Source organism: Mauremys reevesii, linkage group 2, assembly GCF_016161935.1.
Source record: "Mauremys reevesii isolate NIE-2019 linkage group 2, ASM1616193v1, whole genome shotgun sequence".
In the NCBI taxonomy this organism is placed as follows: Eukaryota; Metazoa; Chordata; order Testudines; family Geoemydidae; genus Mauremys; species Mauremys reevesii.
Window position 1 is genome coordinate 240,340,552 of NC_052624.1, and position 21,812 is coordinate 240,362,363.

The window sequence follows — 21,812 nt, forward strand, 5'->3', positions numbered from 1 at the left end:
CTTTGTTATGTTTGCCAGTTAAAAGTCAGGAAGAATCTCGGGGACAAAAAAAGTTCTTTCAACTCATGTCAGAAAACAGTTCTGCAAAAAAAGCCACATTTAACACAAGCTCAAAGAAAGCTGCCATCATACTCATTCTAAGTGTTTATAATGCGTTCCTCACTAAAGTATACCAATCTGAGCACCTTAGAATGAATATTAGAAATGTAGTAGGTCAGGTTTTCTCCCTATTACTCTGAAAGCAGTTGTGACCTTTTTTCCCCCTTTCTTTTCTCTCTCTCAGTTCTGTCCCTTTCTCTGTCCCCCGCCTCCTTCTGCCTTCTACACACTCTGTAGTGGTATTTTGATACTTGTGCCTGTGGGAACACACAGATGCAGAAGTGAGGTTGACATTTTGCTCTTGAAGCAGGCAGGGATGTGGTCATTTCTATTTCCCTCTGGTGGTGTGCAGTGGCTTGACAGCATGGGCCAGACGCTGAGAAAGTTCTGTCTCCTACTTTCACATGTTATATTCTCGACATCCACAGTTCCTCAGCTATAGCTGTCGAGAAAGAACATCATTGGAGGGGACGTGTTTTCTTAGGTAGCTGGGGCCAATTTATTAAAGACTTTGAAGATTAAGACCAAGACTTTGAATAGCAGGAATCAAGCAGCAAAGGAGCTTACTCTCCTGTTGGTACATGCTGTGACACTCATCAAAGTTAATGGGAGTTGCCTACGTGCATTATGGGGGAAATAAACCTCTGTGTTACGGAATCTACATTTTTTCAGTGCAACAAGAAGTTTTTCCAGCCATTTTGTAGCTCCCACAATTGATGCTACTTAAAGGGAGACTGTTGCAATGGTTAGACCACCAATCTGACCAAACTTATTTCCTTACATGTCTGACTTTTCATGTAGCTACAAGATTACTTCAAACAAAATAAAGGGTGATGGACATAGAGGTAAATACAGATACAGATTCCAGTTTCAAGGCATTATTAGAAATAAAAAAGTGAGGAAAATATAATTAGGGGGCATATCGTCTAAGCCTGGCTTGTTCCTTTCTCAGGCAAAACACCATTTGACTCTGGCTCACTGAGAGCCTTGCCTGAAGAACGGAAGAGTCAAGACTGTGAATTCTGGACTTTTCAAACATGAAAAATTTCATTATCTGGTGCTGCAATGCCATCCAAGAGGACTATGGTCTATTCAAAGCCCATTGAAGTAAATGGAAAGACTTCCAATAACTCCAGTGGGCTTTGGATCAGCCTCTGTATTTCTGAAATACTTCACTGGCAACATAGCAGCACAGGAGGCAGAGTCATGGACTGCATTTCTGGAGGTAGGATGGGAGGTGGAGATATAGCTGCAGAACAGTTCAGTGGTCTCCGTGTATGGGTTCCTCTTCCCTCTTGAGCCATTTATCGCTTCATGGGGACAGAGCCAGACAGGCCAGGGGGCTGTGGTCTCATACTACATCCATGTATTGGCATGGTCAGGATGTGGCCCATATCAGGCTGGTGTAAATTGTCATAGCTCTCTTGACTATGCCAGCCGAGGATCTGCCCCAGAGTGTATTGTCCAAGTCTTTGTATTATCATAAGAATTAGATTTGCAATAGGCCTCTCAGAAACTTTTACAGCTAACCAAAATATTGTAGGCTAAAACACCTTAAACACTGGGTCAGATCCTCAGCTGCTGTAAATTGGTATGGCTTCATTGAAGTCAGTAGAACTACGTGTATGTACACCAGTTGAGAGTGTGTCCCTTAAAGTTTATTTTTGCATTAAAACCTGAACTGATGGGTGGGGAGGGGGGACAGTGCATTTTGTATTATCTTACACACTATTGCTTTTTTTCTTTCTTTTCAAATACTTCCAACAATTAGGGCTTGAGCAATGTAAAAGGATCTGAACTCTTCTATACTGTAACGCCCCTTTGATCATAATATATTCTGTATTTATGGGAGAAGGTAAAGGTTTTTTCCAATGGGCAAAGTCATAAGAAACCAAGTTATAGTAGAGATAGTACACCACACATCTACCCTAGTCATGTAAACAGTCAACTATTGTATTAAGTGCTAAGCATGCAGAGTTCCAGTATACTGATATGCTCTACCTATGAGTCAGGACTTGCTAAAAGAATAAGAGCTATACTAATGTTTTAATGGATTGGGTTATATTAGAATCAGAGTACAATTAATGCACATGGCTCATCTAATCATAGGAACATTGTGGTCTGAAAGGAGGCTCGGGAACTCATTAAGTTCTGCCGAGACTAATGCTAAACAGAAGCTAATGTTTCATGCAAAAAAAGTACTTTGTCACTGCGTGATTTTTTTTTTAACACTCCTAAAAGAATATTTCATAGGTGTCTTTTTCAACTTGTATCCTTTCCAGCATTCAGTATTACAGCATTCTGGCAACTTTCCTTTGTCAGTCAGGAAGAATACAGAACTTCTCATGTTACTGCATTTACAACACAGAGAAATTTCTGGGAAAGCTGATTGATTGTTAGATTAATGCTTCAATCCACATTGTTAGTTCTGCCTGAAAATCTAGGGCTCTTTTCAATAATAATTTATCAGTCTGCTGGATTCCCTGACTCTACAGCAAAAAGATCTCAGTGCAAATTAGTAGCTAACAAAATGGAATTTAGTGGGCAACAGAATAAATATTTAGGCGTTTTGTGCCACACACCTATTTTCCTCTTCTCTCAACAGCACTCCCAAATATATGCCAAAGCCAGCTGCAGGTTCTACCCTGGCAACTTTTCCGGGCTTCTGATCATCAATGCTGACTTCTTTTAAGAGCCTGATATCATTTAGGATATAATTTACCTTCTCCAAATCTATACTAAAACCACCCTTATTCCTTAAAGCCTGTACAAGCTCCTCACTAATGTATGCACAGAGTCCCATCCTGTGGCAGTGTGTGCACTAGTCATACTGAGATGTTGTATCAGCCCCTGTGCCAGGGATTCCTCTGACTGCTGTTGTTCCCAGGCCTCCCCTCTGCGTAGTTCGATAGCACAAACGTTGGGCAGCACAAGTTAAGCGTCAACAGCCTGCAGTACTTATGTTCTAGTTTAAGAGAGGACAGGGCCGGTGCGAGGATGTTTCGCGCCCTAGGCGAAACTTCCACCTTGCGCCCTTCCGCCTGGTGTCCGCCCTGAGGTGCCCCTCCCCCCCGCGGCAGCTCCCCCCCTCTGCCCTGAGGCACCCCCCCACCCCAGCTCACCCCTGCTCTGCGCACAAGCACCCCGAGCACGCCGTCGCTGCTTCACTTCTCCCGCCTCCCAGGCTTGCGGCGCCTAAACTGATTGGCCCCACAAGCCTGGGAGGCGGGATAAGTGAAGCAGCCACAGCGTGCTCGGGGAGGAGACAGGACAGAGGTGAGCTGGGGTGGGGAATTCCCCTGTGTACCGCCCCCCCACTTGCTGCAGGCAGCCCTCCCCACGCTCGCCTGCCCCAGCTACCTCCGCCTAAATGCCGGTGGCGACTGGGGTAGCCGAAGATCCGGCCACCGCAGTCGCTGCCGAAAAAAATGGCACCCCCCAAATCCCAGTGCCCTAGGCGACCGTCTAGGTCGCCTAAATGGTTGCACCGGCCCTGGGATAGGAAGAATCCAGCAGATCCCACCTTGCCCTCAGCCTTCCCCACACATAAAGCTGAAATCTTGCACCATACCTGCTGTCTGCTGTTGCACAGATGGGTCTTCCTCGACACTCCTCTTCTGAGCCACCAGCCACAATCATCAGCACAGGCTTCCCTCTGTTTGTGGTGAACTAAGATCCTGCACTGAGACCTCTCAGACTATGATTAGCCATTGCAATGCATTTAGGAGAACATTTTCAGAGTAGGCCGGGGTTCCCCTCACATCAACATAACCAATTTGCAGGGAGAGGGGGACATTAGACAGAAAACTTGTGATCTAGGGTATTTTTAGTCTATGTAATTGCCCTCTGATCCCATTACTGATGGAAAGCAGCAGGGGACTCTCCAAAAAGAAGAACTTTAGGAGAAGATCTTTCCTCGTTCTGCTTTCCTTTACCAGTTTGAGGAAATGGCTCAGATTTCCCCTGATGCCACCGACATAGCTCCATTGACTTCCTTGGAGCCATGCTGAGCTACAACAACCGTTGAGGATCTGTCCCAAAATTTCCAAACCTTTCAAGTGGCTAGTCACTGGGTCGTTTGATAAAGCATGTCCATCACTGGTGTCCAAGAGCTCCAACGTGGTTACACTGGCTTTCCAGTGGCACTTTCAGCATTGTTATTCTTTGTTGCATCAATGAATTAGGGCTAAAAATGGTTGGCCACCTGTCTAGGTATTTATATCTTGTTCATTACCATGTCACCTGAGGCAGCCATATGGGTCCCAGATAGTTGTTCCTTCAAAAAAATAATCCTTCTCTGTGCTTCACAGCTTTTATATGGACTCTGGCTCTAATGGCCACGGCTGCTGCCAAGGATGAAACTGCAGATCCTCATATTCCTCTCTGGTCCTGACGCGCTCTGCTTGTCACTGGGAAAGTGGATGCAGCTCGTGTTCGTCTTTCGGTCACGCATTTCCTGGCTTTCAACGGGGCTGCAACTCATTTTGTTCCTTTCACACTGAGCTCCCACCTCTCTGGAGAAGGGCCTGTAGCATCTCTGGCACCTGCTGTCAGTGCTGAGGTAGCTGCTAAGTAGGGCTGATCAGAATCTGGAATTCCTGTTCTGCAGGAAATTCCATTTTTATTCTTTTGTTTGTTTGATTTTGTTCCACCTTAGAACAAAATCGCGAATTTTCACAGGGAGCAGGAATTCTGAAAACTCTTTTTAAAAAAATCACAATGACATTTCATTTTCACTCTTCGAATTGAAAAATTATGAGGCTCTCCAAGCTGCCCAGAGACCTGACAGCCCTGCTTGCAGGCTTCCCGCCATGTAGTCTGGAGCTTGGCAGCCCTGGGAGCCTACCACGGAATGGGAAGCAAAGAAGCCCTGAGAAATAATTTTTATTTTTAATTATTAAAGCCCTGGCTTGAGCCAATGATCCCAGGCTCCCAGCTCTACATAGAGGCAGGTGAGCCAGCAGGAAACCTACATGGTATCCCTGTGAAACCTGCCTGGTTTTCATTGGTAGAGATGATGAAATTGACAGATCCATGCAGAACATGTCAACTTAATTGAATTGGCATTTTCCAACCAGCTCAGCTGATGAGTTAATAGTCTCTAGCAGACACTTTTTAACCAGTTGGAAATTCCTGGGCTATTTTATAGCTGCAGAGAGGGTTCCTACAGCCCCGTGCTTCTATATTTTTCTGCACAATGAAGAACCACGGAACTTAAGACACAAAGTTTTAACCCTCTCCTCCTTTACCCACCAACCCAAACAAGCAATGATAGGAAGCTGTTGGGACAGAGCTAAGAAGAATCTCAGATCCTGATGGTAATGGGGCAGATTCTATCCATTGAAAACAAGCACTGACTGGTGGGACCATGGAACTTTGTGACTTGCTTGCCCCTGCCCTGAAACGCCATAATACCAAGATGAAATCAATTTGGAGTTGGAAAATCTACTGTGGGGCTGCTGTGATGCAAGTAGCCAAAGCAATCACTAAGCTGCTGCCAGGCCATAGTGGATGGCTTTGCTGCAATGGGATTCCCTAACTGTGGGGCGATAGATGGAACCCATATCCCTATCTTGGCACCACTACTCTGTTTAAACGCTGGCAGCAAGGACTTACTTCCCAGACCAGAAAATAACAGTTAGGGATGTTGAAATGCCTGTCATTATCCTGGGGACCAGCCTACCCCTTGATGCCATGGCTCATGAAGCCATACACAGGCAGCCTGGACAGTGGTCAGGATCTGTTCAATTACAGGCTGAGCAAGTGCAGAATGGTGGTGGAATGCAGACCTCAGCCAAACCAATGTCCCCTATGTTATTGCTGCTTGCTGTATTCTCCATAATCTCTGTGAGAGTAGGGAGACCTTTATGGCGGGGTGGGAGGCTGAGGCAAATCACCAGCCAGACACCAGGGAGATTAGAAGAGCACACCAGGTCATCAATGGCCAGGTACAGTGTGACTGCTGTGTTTGTTGATGAACACAAAGTCACTTATATTTAAAAGCATGAATTCTTTATTGATTCATTATAAAGAGGGAGAGAAGTAAGGGTGTGCTTTGGGAGGAGGAAAGGAGGGATGGAGAAGGCCATTAAAAAAATTCAGAGTAACGGCATCCTTCTGGTTGGGCTGTCCACGGGCTGGGTGAGGAGGCTAAGGAACATGGTGAGGGGGGGTGGTTATACAGGGCTGCAGCGGCACTCTGTGATCCTGCTGCGCATGTCAGTTTGATCACGCAGCAGCCCCAGAGTTGCATCCCGCCACCGCTGATCTTCCTGCCGCCACCGCTGATTTTCCTGCCGGTCTTCCTGTCGCCACCTCTCATCTCGGTTGTCCCTCCTGTCCTCACGTTCACTGGCCTCTTTCCTGTAATTTGAAACCACGTCCTTCCACTCATTCAGATGAGCTCTTTCATTGCATGTAACTTCCATAATATCCGAGAACATCTCTTCTTTTCCTCCGCCTTATCTGTGCTAGCCTTTGGGATGGAGGAGAGCTGCATGAGGGAGATAAATATTTAGAAAGATACATTTTACAGAACAATGGTTATACTGTTTCACAGTGAACATCACTATTCACCTAGCACATGTGATTTCCATCTTAATAGTGACCGCTTGCAGCTCTGGGTTTACAGATCTCACAGACACATCAGGTCCAGGCATCAGAATTCAGCTTATGGTAAGCCACTGTCTCAGTGATTTACCCTCCCCCAACGCATGGCTAATACCACGCTAGCTCCCTGCTAATCAACAACCTTCCTCCCCCACCACCGGTGACCAAACAGAAAAGATCATCGGCATTTCACTCCAGGAAAGTGTCTTTGCTGCTGCATTCCACGAAACCAGTAGAAAAATGGCCACCCCCTTACTTAAATTCCTGATTTTTAACCAGGTTATCCTGAACGATATCACTTTGCTGAGGATAACAGAACAAGATAAAGAGCGGATGCTTCTTGAATGCCAGCAGTCCCGATACCTGATTACTTGCTACATGCATGGCATGGTAAAGTGTCCTACCATGGTGGGCGGAACAAGGATGCCTTGCCCAGAAACCTTCTGCAAAGGCTTCTCTGAGTACCTACAGGGAGCTTCATCGAGATGTCCCTGGAGGATTTCTCTCAATCCCCGGACATGTTAACAAACTTTTCTAAGTAACTATACTCATCCCAAGTCCTCTGGGCAAATCAATCATTAAAAAGGCTTGCTTAAAAACACTGTTTGCTATTTGCAAGGTACACTCACCCAGAGCTCCTTCCAGGGTCTTCCTCTTCTTCTTCTTCAGTGCATCCGAGTTGAGAATGCTGTCCAGAGCGGTCAGTGGTGCAGTACAGAAACCGATTTAAAGAGCCATTAAAATCGATATAGGCCTCAGTGTCCTGTTTCACTAGCTGCAGCTCTTTGGCACTGGCGGCACTTGCACAGCTTGTTAATGGATTCCTTGCTGTGGAAGCCCTATTCTTTTTATACACACATCACTAAATGTCTGCCATCTCCTACAATAATCACTCGTTTTTATTGGTCACTGAAAATTAAATTAGTCTCAGTGCAGACAGCCCTGCCAAGTCCTCTACCCCACTCAAACTTTATCTAAGTCTTTAACATGAAACTTCAGTCATTCATAGGCCCTTCAGAGATGCTTGCACAGAAATGAATTTCTCCCTGGCTGCTGGTGGCTACTCTTTGGGATTCTAACAACATCAAATAAAAAAAAAAAGTTTTCCTCACATCCCTAGTGGATACACAGAGTTACAGATACCAAGCAAACAACCAACCCAATGGCATTGGATTAGAAATAAATGGGAAAATATAGACAATTTTACTCTCAACACAAAGGGCCAGAGTGTGTTCCTAGCCTTCACATACTTGTGCATGGAAGGCAAAAACTACAGGGAGCTCTCTCCCCCGATTAAACCTGTATTATGGCTGGGCCCAAAAAGAGTTTCTGTGCTAAAGGGAGTCCAGGGTCCACTTCCTCCTAGTGCCCCCAAGGGTGCAAAGAGGTGGGAGACTGTGATGGCTCTCAGGGTATCCAGGACTGTGAGTCACCATATTACCCCTTGCTGCCTCCAGCATGAGGAAGACTTGCTTGTGCTTGGCTGGATGTCAGTTCTCTAACACCACCAACCCATTAGCTACTCAAGCACTCGCCTCTGGGCTATGCCAGCCTTTACTTTGCCTTGCAGGTTAACAACAGGTGCTCCTCAGTCCCTGAGTCCCTTTGAAGCATTCCCCTTTGATATCCAGCCCCTGACACTGGCTACACACACAAATTCCAGGTCTGCTGTCCCCAAAGGAACAGTGTATACACCAGCTTGTACAATTCAGCTCAGGAGCAGCACTTTGCTTACCAGCATATCACTGGGACATAATTATAGGGAAAACAAGAATAAGTTTATTATCAAAGACTAGAGATTCAGGAGATAGTGAATACGGATACTGAAAACAAAGAGTTACATATAAAAGAAAATCATAACACGCTTTCTAGAGGCTAACACACACATTAACCGCCTGTCTAACAAAGCTTCTGTCACGCCAACGTCCATTTCACGGTTTTCATCCAAGGCTGACTGAGATCCCATTTTCATGAATGTAAATTCACTGTCCATTTACTTCCTAGGTGCAGGAGGGTGGGGTGTCTCCTTTGCCTCCTACATATACCCCCAAAGTTCACTGTCTTTGCACATGGGCAGGATAATGATGCAAATGATGCTTGTTTTTTCCTGTGTGCTGCTTCCTGCTTGACTTCACATCGATTCATTGACTTTGTATGTGAATGGGCATCCATTGTGTTAGCTTACAGTGCTTAATTTACATCCTGACAGAGAGACGGGTGAATAAACATCTCTTGTCTGACAGAAAACCTCTTTCACCTTGGCTGGTGACGAAATACCTTGATACAGACTCTAAGGCTTTGGCTACACTTGAGAGTTACAGCACTGGTGGTGGCTTTACAGCGCTGTAACTCACTCCCCGTCCACACTGGCAAGGCACATACAGCGCTGTATCTCCCTGGCTACAGTGCTGCATGTTCTCCACCTCGATGAGAGGAATAAAGAGAATAGCACTGCTGCTGCAGCGCTGGGGTGCCAGTGTAAACAGGGAATAATCTTACTACGCTGTAACTGACCTCTGGAACCTTCCCATAATCCTTTTAAGATAACTCTCTTTGTTTTGTTGTGATGCCTCTGTTTGTTTTGTTATGAACTCGGGGCTCCCGGAGCTGCTTATCAAAAAAACAAACACAGCTACTGTTTGCTGTGAATGAGCAAACGGGCAGGGAGCTCCCTTTGGAACGCCCACAGCTAGTGTTTGCTTGAAGAGAGGGGAAGGGAGGGGGCTTGAGGAGAAAAGCAGCACGGTGCGCGGGAGGGAGGGGGGGTCTGTTTCGGGGAGGCTGCTTATCTGGTCTGGGAGGAAAAAAACAAACAGCTGTTGTTTGCTTTCAGTGAGTGAGAGAGGAGTGGGGGAGGGGGTCGGAACTTGCAAGGCAGGGAGCTGACACAGTGTTGGCTCCAAAAATCCACTCTCTCTCTCCCCCACGCTCCCTGTCACACTCCACCCCACCCCACCCCCTTTTGAAAAGCACGTTGCAGCCATTTGAACGCTGGGATAGCTGCCCATAATGCACCATTCCCAATGCTGCTGCAGATGCTGCAAATGTGGCCACGACAGTGCGCTGGTAGCTGTCAGTGTGGCCAGACTGCAGCACTTTCCCTACTCATCTGTACGAAGACAGGTTTAACTCCCAGCGCTGTACAGCTGCAAGTGTAGCCATACCCTAAGAACATATTTTTCAGTATGAACACATAACTCCTTACATAGTATCTGTACGTGCATTTCACAATGCTATTAATAACCAGTGTGACACTGTCTTTCATTTGAGAAATCACATGACATGTTTTGTTGAACTAGGATGTACACATCAGACTCACGAGGTTTCTGTGACTCCTTGCCACTTGGCATTAAGAGGTCCTTGGGTCACAGAGATGCAGGGAGAGAGGCTGTCTCAGAAGCAGCTTGCAGGGCTGTCCTGCTGTACAGATGGGAACAAGGTGGCACAGCATACATACTTCCTCTCTGTGCCAGCAAGCTGGTGGGGATTTTGCCTTCTGTGAAAGGACAACTCTGTGCCACCCCAATGGGAATCAGTACCATAATGGCACAATCTACCCCAAAGAGCCTATTAGCTTGAAACACTTGCGCAACATGAATGCCCTATCAGACACTTTAGAGATCAGATTGGTGTAATCACCGTCACTGATTGCATCTACACTGGAAGTGAAATGCCACTATGGAAACTAAGGTAACCATTCTTAGTGAAACCTAGCTATGCTGTAAATGCCTTTTAATTGAGCTAGAAACAATTTGTTAAAAAAAACCTGAAAGCTATTGAAACTTTTTCTTTTCTTTCCTGTAAATAAATATTGCAACAAATCCATTCACCCCTAGGAACTTCACTGTACGAGCTCCCTGGGAGGATGGCGTGGGGCATAGATGGGCCAGAAGATCCACTGCTATGCAGATGCTCCCATCCTCCAACTCAGGTGGAAGGGCCCTTTGAGCCATTCCCTTTTGGAAAAGCTCCATCACGTTTAATAAGAATGAGACCAATAGGGTTCTACTGAGAGTACTTTCAAATTTGCTAGGCTTGAATTCTCAGTTATGACAAAGACATAATAAGATCTAATAGCTGAACCTAGACAAATTCAGACTAAAAATAAAGTACAAAATAACTGTGAAGATGAGTAACTAATGGAACAACTTACTCATGTGAAGTATTTAAATCCAGTTTAGATATCTTTGTAAAAGAGAGATTCAAGCTCAACCAGAAGTTATGCCTTGATACAGGAATCACTTGGTGAAGTTCTTTGCCCTGTGTTATGTAGGAGGTCTAGAGGATACTAGACCTTGTACACTGCCCCAGCAGGAAATCAAACTAAACGTAAATTACACTTTAAGGTCCTTTTGCACTGCCAGAGTGGCGTAACAGAACCTTAAAGAATTTAACAGAATGATTAACTTTCTTTCCCTTCCTTTTTGCTCCTGTCTATACAGTTTTTGAATCATCCAACAGAATTCTGTAGCAAGGACATCATTATCTATTAAATTCCATAAAAGGGTTCAAATAACTATAGAGAGGAATTCATTCTCTATTCAATTCCATAGGGCATTTCTGTTAGAGTTGGCTGAGTTAGATTCTGAAAAGCTGCTTTCCAGCCATTCTGGGGCAAGGGCCATCTCACCCATACATCTTCCCAGTGCCTCACCTGGGTATTTGGGTTGGGTGCTGTATTGAGGATTTGGGCTTTAAGGACCATATTTCTGTAACAAGGTATAGACCACACCCTGCTGGACCAGGATTACTAGTGACGATGCACCAAAGGGTGAAGTATTTCAGGGGATCTCATATCTCACCTACTGAATGGCTGTAGCCAGGCTCAGGGGAATCCCTGAGCAGCTCAGAAGGTTTGAAAGGCAAAAAATATTCCCCTGCTTTAAGGAAATATTATTTAAAAGTCCTTTCTCTTATAACCTCCATGGCTACAGGAGGCCTGGGCCTAATTATATTTCAGAATGATTCAACATGTAGGATAGTGAGACTGGGTCAATTTTTTCTCTCAGTCCACTGCAGCCACACTGAAATCAATGAGCAAATTGAAACCTTGGGCAACTGACTGCATTCCCACTGAATTTGAGTTGTCTCCTGCTTAGACCGTGGTGGTATCTGGCCTAACAGGGGTAGACTGGTGTAAAAGAGGGCAGAATTTTGCCTGCTGTCTCTACATAGTCTGCAGAATTTCTCCTACAAGAATCATCAACATTCACTCACCCACTCTGCCTCTTTATGTATGTAAACCATGTAGTGACAAATAGACAGGCTGCTGTTTGAAAAGGCTGTGAAATATTGCCTGAGGGATAGAAAAGTTACAGCAACTATGTTATTTGACTTGTAGCTCAAGTAGGTAACTTTTTCTATTCCTCAGCTAAAATTTCACACAGCTAGTGCTTATCAAGGCAGGCTTTATTTATTTTATTATGGTTTCCTTCTTTTCACCAGAGGCTGGATCAGATTTCTACCTGACATATTATCACAGCCCTAGTAACTTTTATATCAGTGGCAGCAGCATGTCACAGTCTTATAGTAGCTATCTGATGTAGAAGAAGATGAAAGTTTGGAGCTAAGCAATATGAAGCAGGCCCTGCGTAGGTTAGCTGGGTATGGGATGGAAGAATGGTGAGGCAACACCCTTCATAGACTGCCCTGATGCTTCTTCACTATAAACAAGAGTCAAGCAATGCTGAAAATCCCTCTAAGCATCTGTAGGAAGCAGATAGTGTCTGGGCAGTGTGTTTTCCCCATGTAGCCACGAGTGCTGAAACACTGAAAATCCACCTACGGAAACAGCTCATGTAAGGACAATGGCAATTCTCCAGGGTAGCTATTAGTGGTTTTGAGGTATGAGACCTCGCTGCCCCATTCCAATAGTGTATCCAATAGGCTAACTTCCTTGGAATTCAATCCAAACTGTTACAAGTTACCTGCTATCAGAATGCAGAGAGGAAGGAAACCAACCAACAAATGCACTAGAATTCCAGAACACTGTTTTCCCCCTTGACCGTATGTGCCAAGCTATTTTCAATTTGTGCAAAATAGTTATCTGACCATGAATACCTTGGTAATTTTGAATAAAGTGTCCTTTAAAAGGTAAATGTCAGTTTGACTGGAAAAAATGAAACAGCAGCCACTAAAGGGAAAAGCCTTGGAGCGTACGTTCGTGTCTCTTTTTCTGTCTCCTATTATAATTATAATACTCTTTTTGAGGTTTGAATAACTTGACAGTATACTCAAGGGACAGAGAAGGGGGACGTAGGAAGTTTCAAGGGCAGAATTGAAATATGACTTAGCAATATATTTCTCTGTGTAACATCTTTCAAAGCATGAGCATTCTCATATTATAAGCATTATTGATGCATTGGTGTCTGAAAGATCAGAAAGGAAGTAATAGTTACTACTGAGCAGTTGTGTGGCATGGAAATATGCCACACTCTGTGCCTTGACATCAAGGGCCATTATTCAGGTTAAAATACAGTTCAGTTGATCAGTGAAAATTTGCCACTTTAAGTTGTGGTCCTCTTTACTTAATCAGATCCACAAATGTTTATGCATTCATAACAAATACAATTAACTTATAACAATAAAAAACTATAAAACATAACTATAATATAATATAACTATAAAAATAACTTCTTGCTCTAATGCCTATTCAGCGATCCGTACTTATTCCTTACTCAGGCAAAACTGCTGTTCACTTTGTTTTGCCTCAATGGCAACTTCATTACTAGCTAGTGCATGTAACTTAAAACAAAGCCTTATGTTCAGCAAATGAATCTTTAATGCTGAATGGGAACAGTTTGCAGTGCTGTAACAATGCAAAGGAGAATTCTACATTAATGACTTCTGTGGCAGGTTGGATCACAGAAACCCCCCGGGGCTGCCAACTGATGTGCCAAGACTACTAGTGCCCCTGCTTTCCCTGCTCTCCCAGCTTGGGACTTCAGTGCCCTGCCTGGTTTGAGCCAGACCCGCTAGCCTGCTGCAAACCCAGACCCAGGTCTGAACCACATCCTCTAACAGCTGTAGGCTTAATTGTAAGCAGGTTAAGAAGTGTTCCTGTCTTTAACAGTCAGATGCTCAACTCCCAATGGGGTTCAAATCCCAAATAAATCTGTTTTACCCTATATAAAGCTTATACAGGGTAAACTCATAAATTGTTCACCCTCTAGAACACTGATAGAGAGATATGCGCAGCTGTTTGCCTCCCCCCCGCGCATATTAATACATACTCTGGGTTAATTAATAAGTAAAAAGTGATTTTATTAAATACAGAAAGTAGGATTTAAGTGGTTCCAAGTAATAGCAGGTAGAACAAAGTGAATTACCAAGCAAAATAAAATAGAACACACAAATCTATGTCTAATACAGTAAGAAAACTGAATACAGATAAAAACCTCACCCTCAGAGGAATTCCAATAAGCTTCCTTTTACAGACTAGTCTCCTTCTAGTCTGGGTCCAGCAATCACTCACACCCACTGTAGTTACTGTCCTTTGTTCCGGTTTCTTTCAGGTATCCTTGGGGGTGGAGAGGCTATCTCTTGAACCAGCTGAAGACAAAATGGAGGTGTATGCCAGGGGTTTAAATAGACTGTCTCTTGTGGGTGGAGACCCCCTCCTCTCTCCTATGCAAAGTCCAGCTCCAAGATGGAGTTTTGGAGTCACATGGGCAAGTCTCATGTCCATGCGTGACTCACAGTTTTTACAGGCAGCAGCCATTCTTTACGTGCTACCCTGAACATCCTCAGGTAGATTTATGTGGATTGGAGCCTTCCAAGATTCATTGTCCTTTAAGTGTTTCTTGATTGAGCACTTAATTTGTACATTCCTTTCTCAAGAAGCTGACCAAATGCTTTACTAAGGCTACTTAGAAATCAAGCAAGTACACAGCCAATATTCATAACTTCAAATACAACAAGGACACATGCATACAAATAGGATGAATAGATTCAGTAGATCATAACCTTTACAGAGATATGTTACATGGCATATGTAGCATAAAACATATTCCAGTTATGTCATATATATACAGTCATAAGCATATTTCCATAAAGCCTTACGGGGTGCATCGTCACAACTTCATCTTTGCAAAGCACTTTGAAAATAAAAAGCATTTTACATCTAGGGCCAGATGGGAGGTAGCCTTGTTTGGGTACTAAAGAAGAGTATAAGACTCTCTCACTCCTATCCTTCCATCCCCAAGCCTATAGGGGACCAGCCTCAATTGCAGTCTCCATGCTTCCCTGAACACATGGACTGCTCCCGGCTAGTGCTCAATGGGCTATCAGTCACCCTCAACGGGATGCAGAAGTGGTCGGGCAGGCTCTTTGTGGCGGGGATTGCAGATTGTACTTTTCTAAGGTCCACCTCTTCCCTGCCATGTTTGGCGTGACAAGTACCTCAAGGGGCACAGCAGGGAGCAGCCCCTGTGGTCATCAGAGCACAAGGACATCAATTGTGGCTGGCCCATGCACAGAAGGGATTCCCATCTTGAGTCCCTGCATAGAGACCAGCCAAAGCTTGGCCTTTTATGTCAAGATTTTGATAATAATACTTTAAGCAATGGGAATGGGATGTCAATAATTGACACTATTTATTTGCATTTCCCTTTCCCCCCTGTAAGACTATCATCTTAAAAAAACCCATCAAAATCATGTAATAAATAAATTTGCTCAGAAAAATATAATCCCCAGCAACCAACCAGCATTATGTGCTGTCATTGTTCAATGGGTCCTATAAGGCTAAGTGCGTTATCTGGAAAACCAGCTGCCTGCACTTATTCCTCCCTGTTCTTAACAACTAATACCATGAAATGGAGAACAGGTTGAAGAGTATCTGCACTGAGTTTCAGGAAAGTCAATCTGTATCTCCTCTGCCATGTGCTTTATGTTCTCAGAGTCCCCAACATCAGCATGTTAGAAGCAAAATTATTTTTAAAAAATATTTAATTTCTTGCACCTGTAAAGACCGTCCACCACAATCAGGTGACCCGAATGCCAGCAACTGAGCTCAGTCCAGAATTTAAAAGCAGCACGTCAATGTATCACGGTGCCTTCCTCCAGAAGGAAGGGAGAACCTGTTTCTCTTGCATCTTCCTCAATGTACCACACAGCAGAATGTGTTCTGTGATCTCCAGTATCAGGCTGCAATCAGAAGTTCCAGACCTCCTTGTTGTTATTAATTAGTATAGTATCATCTGGAGTCCCCAATTAAGATTTGGGCTCTATTGTGCTAGGCATTTTACAAACAGTGAGAGGCAGCCTCTGCCCTGCAGAGGTCAGAATCTAAATGGACAAGACAGACACAGGGTCAGATAGAAGCACAGGGAAGGGAAGTGACTTGACAAGGTCACCGCCAAATTTGGCCCTCACTACATGTGTACAACCATGGCAGGACATTCTCTGTGAGAGGCCTTTACCTTTGGAACTCATGATGAAAAACAGCCCAAATCTGGTGTATTTTAGAGTACACTGCAAAGCACATTTCTTTGTTTAATCGGCAGCAAGGAAGATTTAGATTAGATATTAGGGAAAACTTCCTAACTATAAAGGTAGTTCAGCACTGGAATAGGCTTCCAAGGAAGGTTGTGGAATCCCATCACCGGAAGTTTTTAAGAATAAATCGGGCAAATACCTGAGAAGGATGGTCAAGGCTTACTTGGACCTGTCTCAGCGCAGGGGGCTGGACCTGATGACTCCTCAAGGTCCCTCCCAGCCCTACATTGCTATGATTTTCACAAGGTTCTGAAAAGGTTAGGAAGCACAGTGCAATTTGGTGTTCCTGGGGCAGATGGGGTATTTTTGACTGCGTGGATGGCTGAGCTTCAGTTACGAGGGTGAGGAGAGGCTGCTGAATTTGTGGCTATTTCTATGCCATGGATTGTTAAATCTTGTCAAAACTGCACAAGGCATTGGCTAGGCTTTATTTGATTTGGATGTTCAAATAGAAATAAAGTAACTATTTGGCCCTGGCTGTAGAAGGTTTTAGTGATTAACTGTTTGGGATGGTGATCCTTTATGGATTATCTGAAATCAACTGCACAGTGGATACTAATATAAAATACATGAAACTACATCCATATAAAAGATAAGTGTTATTCAAAGTGTAATAACTGCATTTACTGTTATCAGTGAACATTACAACTGAATGGGAAACCTATTGTCAAGTTTCTAATGCACAGCATGGGGCACAATGTTCTGTTAAGCACAGTATCACCTAACTATAGCAAGTGATAAAACTTGAATTGTTATTGTTGAGACAGCTGCATCACACTATTTCCAAATATGCTGGAGTGTCCACCCCACGCAAGGTCTGAACAGATAAAATAGGTCAATTAACCTATAGGCTGCACCTGGAGGGGAGCCAAGGACTGATCAGGCCTAATGGCTGATGAAGCCCAGATGGGGGAAGAGCTGGGATAGGCCTATAAAGAGAGGAAAATTGTGATAAAAGAGGGCTGCAGCTCTGCTGTCACTTCCTAGAGAGGAGCAGAGTCAGCTATGTACAAGGAAGAGGTCTAGGGGGACAGTTACCCCAGGGATCCTGCTTTGGTCTATAGACTCTGATAAGAATCCGAAAAGGGGAGAAGTAGCCACAGGGGTCAGAGCAAACTCCAGTGGTAACCCAGGGTGAGGGGCAGAAGATAGGGATGAAAGGTAGGGAAGAGCTCAATATCAGCGTTTGAGCAGACCATGGTTGCAAGAGCAGCTTCAGGCACCAGCACAGCAAGCTGTGAGGGGCAGCATGCCGGTTGCTGTGAGGACAGCAGTCAGGCAGCCTTCGGCGGCATGCCTGCAGGAGGTCCGCCAGTCCTGCGGCCTCGGCAGCAATTCGGTGGCAGGTACGCTGAAGGCATGGGACCAGCAGATAACCCGCAAAAATGCCGCCGAATCTGCATCCCCAGCAGACCACCCGCAGGGATGCCACCAAAGGCTGCCTGACTGCCATGCTTGGGGCAGCAAAAAACAGAGCCACCCCTTCATGGTTGCTGGGCATAGTGTCCCTGTGCTGGAACCTGGAGTAGTGGGCAGGCCCGGGCTCCCCTACTGGAAGTGGCACAGCCTGGGCAGTGGATCAGAAGACAGCCTGAGGGCTAGTCTACACTTACCTGCTGGGTCGACGCGGTGAGTTCGACTTCTCGGCGTTCGAACTATCGCGTCTAATCTAGACGTGATAGTTCGAACTCCCCGCGCACTCCGGTCGACTCCGGTACTCCACCACTGCAAATGGCGGTGGCGGAGTCGACCTTGGAGCCGCGGACTTCGATCCCGCGGCGTCTGGACGGGTAAGTAGTTCGAACTAGGGTACTTCGAGTTCAGCTACGCTATTCACGTAGCTGAACTTGCGTACCCTAGTTCGACCCCCCCCCCCTTAGTGTAGACCTGCCCTGAGAGAGTTTGTCCAGAGGGACTTTGTTACTGCAGAAGGGGAGGATTATAGTGACCTGGCTGGAGGGCCAACCCAGGAAGAGGGAGGAGTCCAGAGAGAGAGGGGGACCATAGGGTGGGCAACCAAAGGTACCTGACCCGTCTCAAGAGCTAATCTGCAGATGAGCCACAAGAAGGTGCCCCAATAGTGAATAGTGACCTCTGTGACACCCAGGCTTCTCAGATTTTTCACAGTTTAAAATTCTTTATCTTAGTTATCGGAAGTACATTGGTCTAGTCAATGAAGTGAAGACAGAGGTGACATTAGCAGTGACATTTTCTTTTTTCTCAACAAAAACAACGCAAATGAAACCCAGTGGCCTGATAGCACTGGAAACTATTACCACTACTATTAATAACAATTTATAAAACCCTGCGGGTATACATGGCATTCAACCCTGTGCCAAACAAGAATTTACAATCTAAAGGAGGCAGGGGTCTCAAAGTCCCAGCCTCTGGGCCATCTGCGGCCCAAGAACCTCCCCACTGTGGCTCGCGGAGGAGGGACACATGCAGACACGCTGCCCAATGTCTGCTGCAAGTGCCGCCCCCTCCACAGTTCCTATTGGCTGGGGGAGAGGGACAGAGATAGCATCATTAGTTGCCAGGCAGAGTCAGCCATGGAGGCAGCATCTAGGGTGACCAGATGTCCCGATAAAAACAGGACTGTCCCGATATTGAGTTGTTTGTCCCACGTCCCGACCAATGTATGGTCGGACACCATTTGTCCTGATATTTTGCACTCCGGCTTTTTTTTTTTTTTTTGCTCCTCCCCCCCATGTGTCCCGATATTTTGTTCTTGTCATCTGGTCACCCTAGCAGCATCACTTTTTTCCACAATGAATATAAATAAGTCAAAATACCGACTACAACTATCTGATGCACATCTTGCTGCAATCCCGAAGGTTTCAACTGCTCAGTCACTGAGGCCAAACATCAACAAACTGACTGAACTGAAGCATTGCCAGGTGTCTGGCAAACACTAAAAACACTCTGGCAGGCGAAGAATTGTATAAAGTTGTATGACAGTTTTATTATTTCTAAGAAATTCAAAATAAAAAATACAATATAAATGTTTTCTTTTCTGAACACCATCGTTGGTGACATTATTGGCCTGCTGGGAGGATTTGAGGACTGGCACTGGCCCTAAGGTAAATTGAGTTTGAGACCGCTGGTCTAAGCAATACAGAACAAAAAGAATGGGGAAGGAGTCGTGATGGATGGAATGTTTTATAGAACGATAGGGTGTGAGAAGGAGCATCACACATACTGTATTTATATCTACAGATCATTCTATGTTTTCCTTAAGTCTAGAGTTGATGTACTAAGGTGTCACTTTTAGAGGCACACAGTCCACCATCCAGAGTCAAATGGTATTCTTACACACGTGTCCTACCACTGATACTCAGAAATAGAATATCTTCTGATTCTAAATGTGCCTGAAGCAAGCCAAAGACACAAACCATTCTGAATATTAGTGTATCTATGGTAGAATACAGCTGTTTTTTGCACTTGTTAGGAAATTAACGATTCAGTTCAATCATCCCTAGTATATTTAGCACACTAAGTTCCATAACTAAAGTTTGTTATTGTTTATCTAGACTTGAAAGGAACATTCAAAAATGTTTAACTTTTCTCTGTGTAAATAGTGAATTTTCTTTACGGAAAATATATGAAGATTTGTAAAATCGCTCCAGTCTAGAGTGCAATCTCACCATTTTTACTGGAAGAGAAAAGTATGCTAACTAATGGAAATGGTGAAATCACAATCTTGATCAAATTTTTGAATTCTTAAGGAAACCCTAGAGAGGAGTTCCAGGGGCAATACTGAAAACCCAATGTTCAAAGGGAGATTAGACACTGCATTTAGGTTTTAGCCCATTTGCAAAATTCAGATCCAGGTTTAGATATTAAGATCTTTGAAATCAAAGGTTTAGTTCAGAGCCATCTCCAGAAAAACACATCAATAAACAACCTCATTTCCTCAAGTGAATGTTTATGGTGTGGACACTGATAGTTTTGCCCTCCAGTGTTTGTGATCCATCCTTAGCTACAAGATCATAGCTGTGGTAGCAGATTCTAGATCCATACAGACAGTGAAAGGAGTTACAAAGTTGGTGACATCTTCTTGGGCAATGTTAATCATTAGAAACACTGTAACTAGAGCGGAGAATATTCTTTTTTAAAAATGTCATGTTTTTGTGATTCAAGAGTTGCTATTCAGCTTAAGCTGTTGTTGCAAGTGTTCTAAAGCTGAATATCTGAAGTACATACTGTAAATTGAATTCCATGCCCTGCACTATTTAGCACACATGCATGTACATGTCCCTTTTATCCCAACATTAGACAGTATATAATAATGTTCTGCAGTATCCTGCATGTGTTTCTGACTCACACCAGTAGCAGTTTACTGCTGTATCACACTTTGCGCAGCATGTCTTAATGGCAAGATGCCCACATTCAAGGCTTGCAAAACGCAGGCTGCTGTGACACAGGATTCCTTTAAGTTTCGGCTCCAAAATCTACACACAGAGGAGAATGGTGTTAGCATTAAAAAATAAAGAGGAATCTGCTCATTCTAAAGCTTCTCTCCATAGATAGACATCATTATATATGAATGTGTTCAGATTAAGTCTGACTGATGGAAATTCTGAGAGTAAGAGGCAGCATGGGGAACAACATTATATTATCCATTCTGCTTCATCAATTACACTGAGCAGTGGGTGGTCTATTATGTGGTTTATTACTGCTTTTGAGAAGTGCAGTTGGATTTTTAAAGCATTGTACTTATCTTTAATTAAAGTAAAATTAACAACAACAAAAAATCCTCATAGCCATACCCTTTAGCAGAGGTCTTCCACTTGCAAGAGGTTCAAGAAAACAGCACGTGGCTTGGAAAAAACAAGATATCCTTTGAGCCCACTCCTTTTCTTCTGCTTTCAAGAGTTAACCTGTTATGTGGCACTTCCAGTAACATGCTGCTTGGGATGCTTGATGTGGTAACTACCTGCATGTTGCATACAAAATGAGGCACATTGTTAACAGCATTATGGTAGTATCCACAATGTGTTAAGTACTATCCACACACAAAGAGATATATAACCCCTACCTGGAAGTGTTACAATTGACAGTCTGCGGCTGATGTTGACATCTGATCCATTCTTAAAGCGGTGTGGACTCCCATTAAAGAGGACAGAGATGCATGGGTGCCAGGTTCCACCCACATGTATTCAGTTGCAGGTTGGGATCTAAGAATGGAGTTGAAATAAATAACGTCAGTACCATGTGGGTATCAGGAAGTCTGCTCAACTGCTCCATGCCTCAGCTCTGTAGAAGCATCAAATGCATATTTCTGAAACAACATATGCTTATTTGAGGAAAGACCTTAAGGGTGGGACTTTGAAAAGTGCTCATCATTGACCCGATTCTGCTCCCACTGAAGTCTATGGTGAAACTCGCATTGAGGACAATGGGAGTACAGCTAAGCCAGGGCTGACCATTTTTGAAAATTCCACCCTAAAACTAATCTAGCAGAAAAATAAAACAATGTACATTTAAATATAAAAATTAAAACCATGATATTGAATAATGCTGTTGCAAGATTTACTGTACAGAGGGCAGTGCCTGTAACCTCCAGAGGGAGTATATGTAACATTTGCAAGAACCTTCTGGTCTTT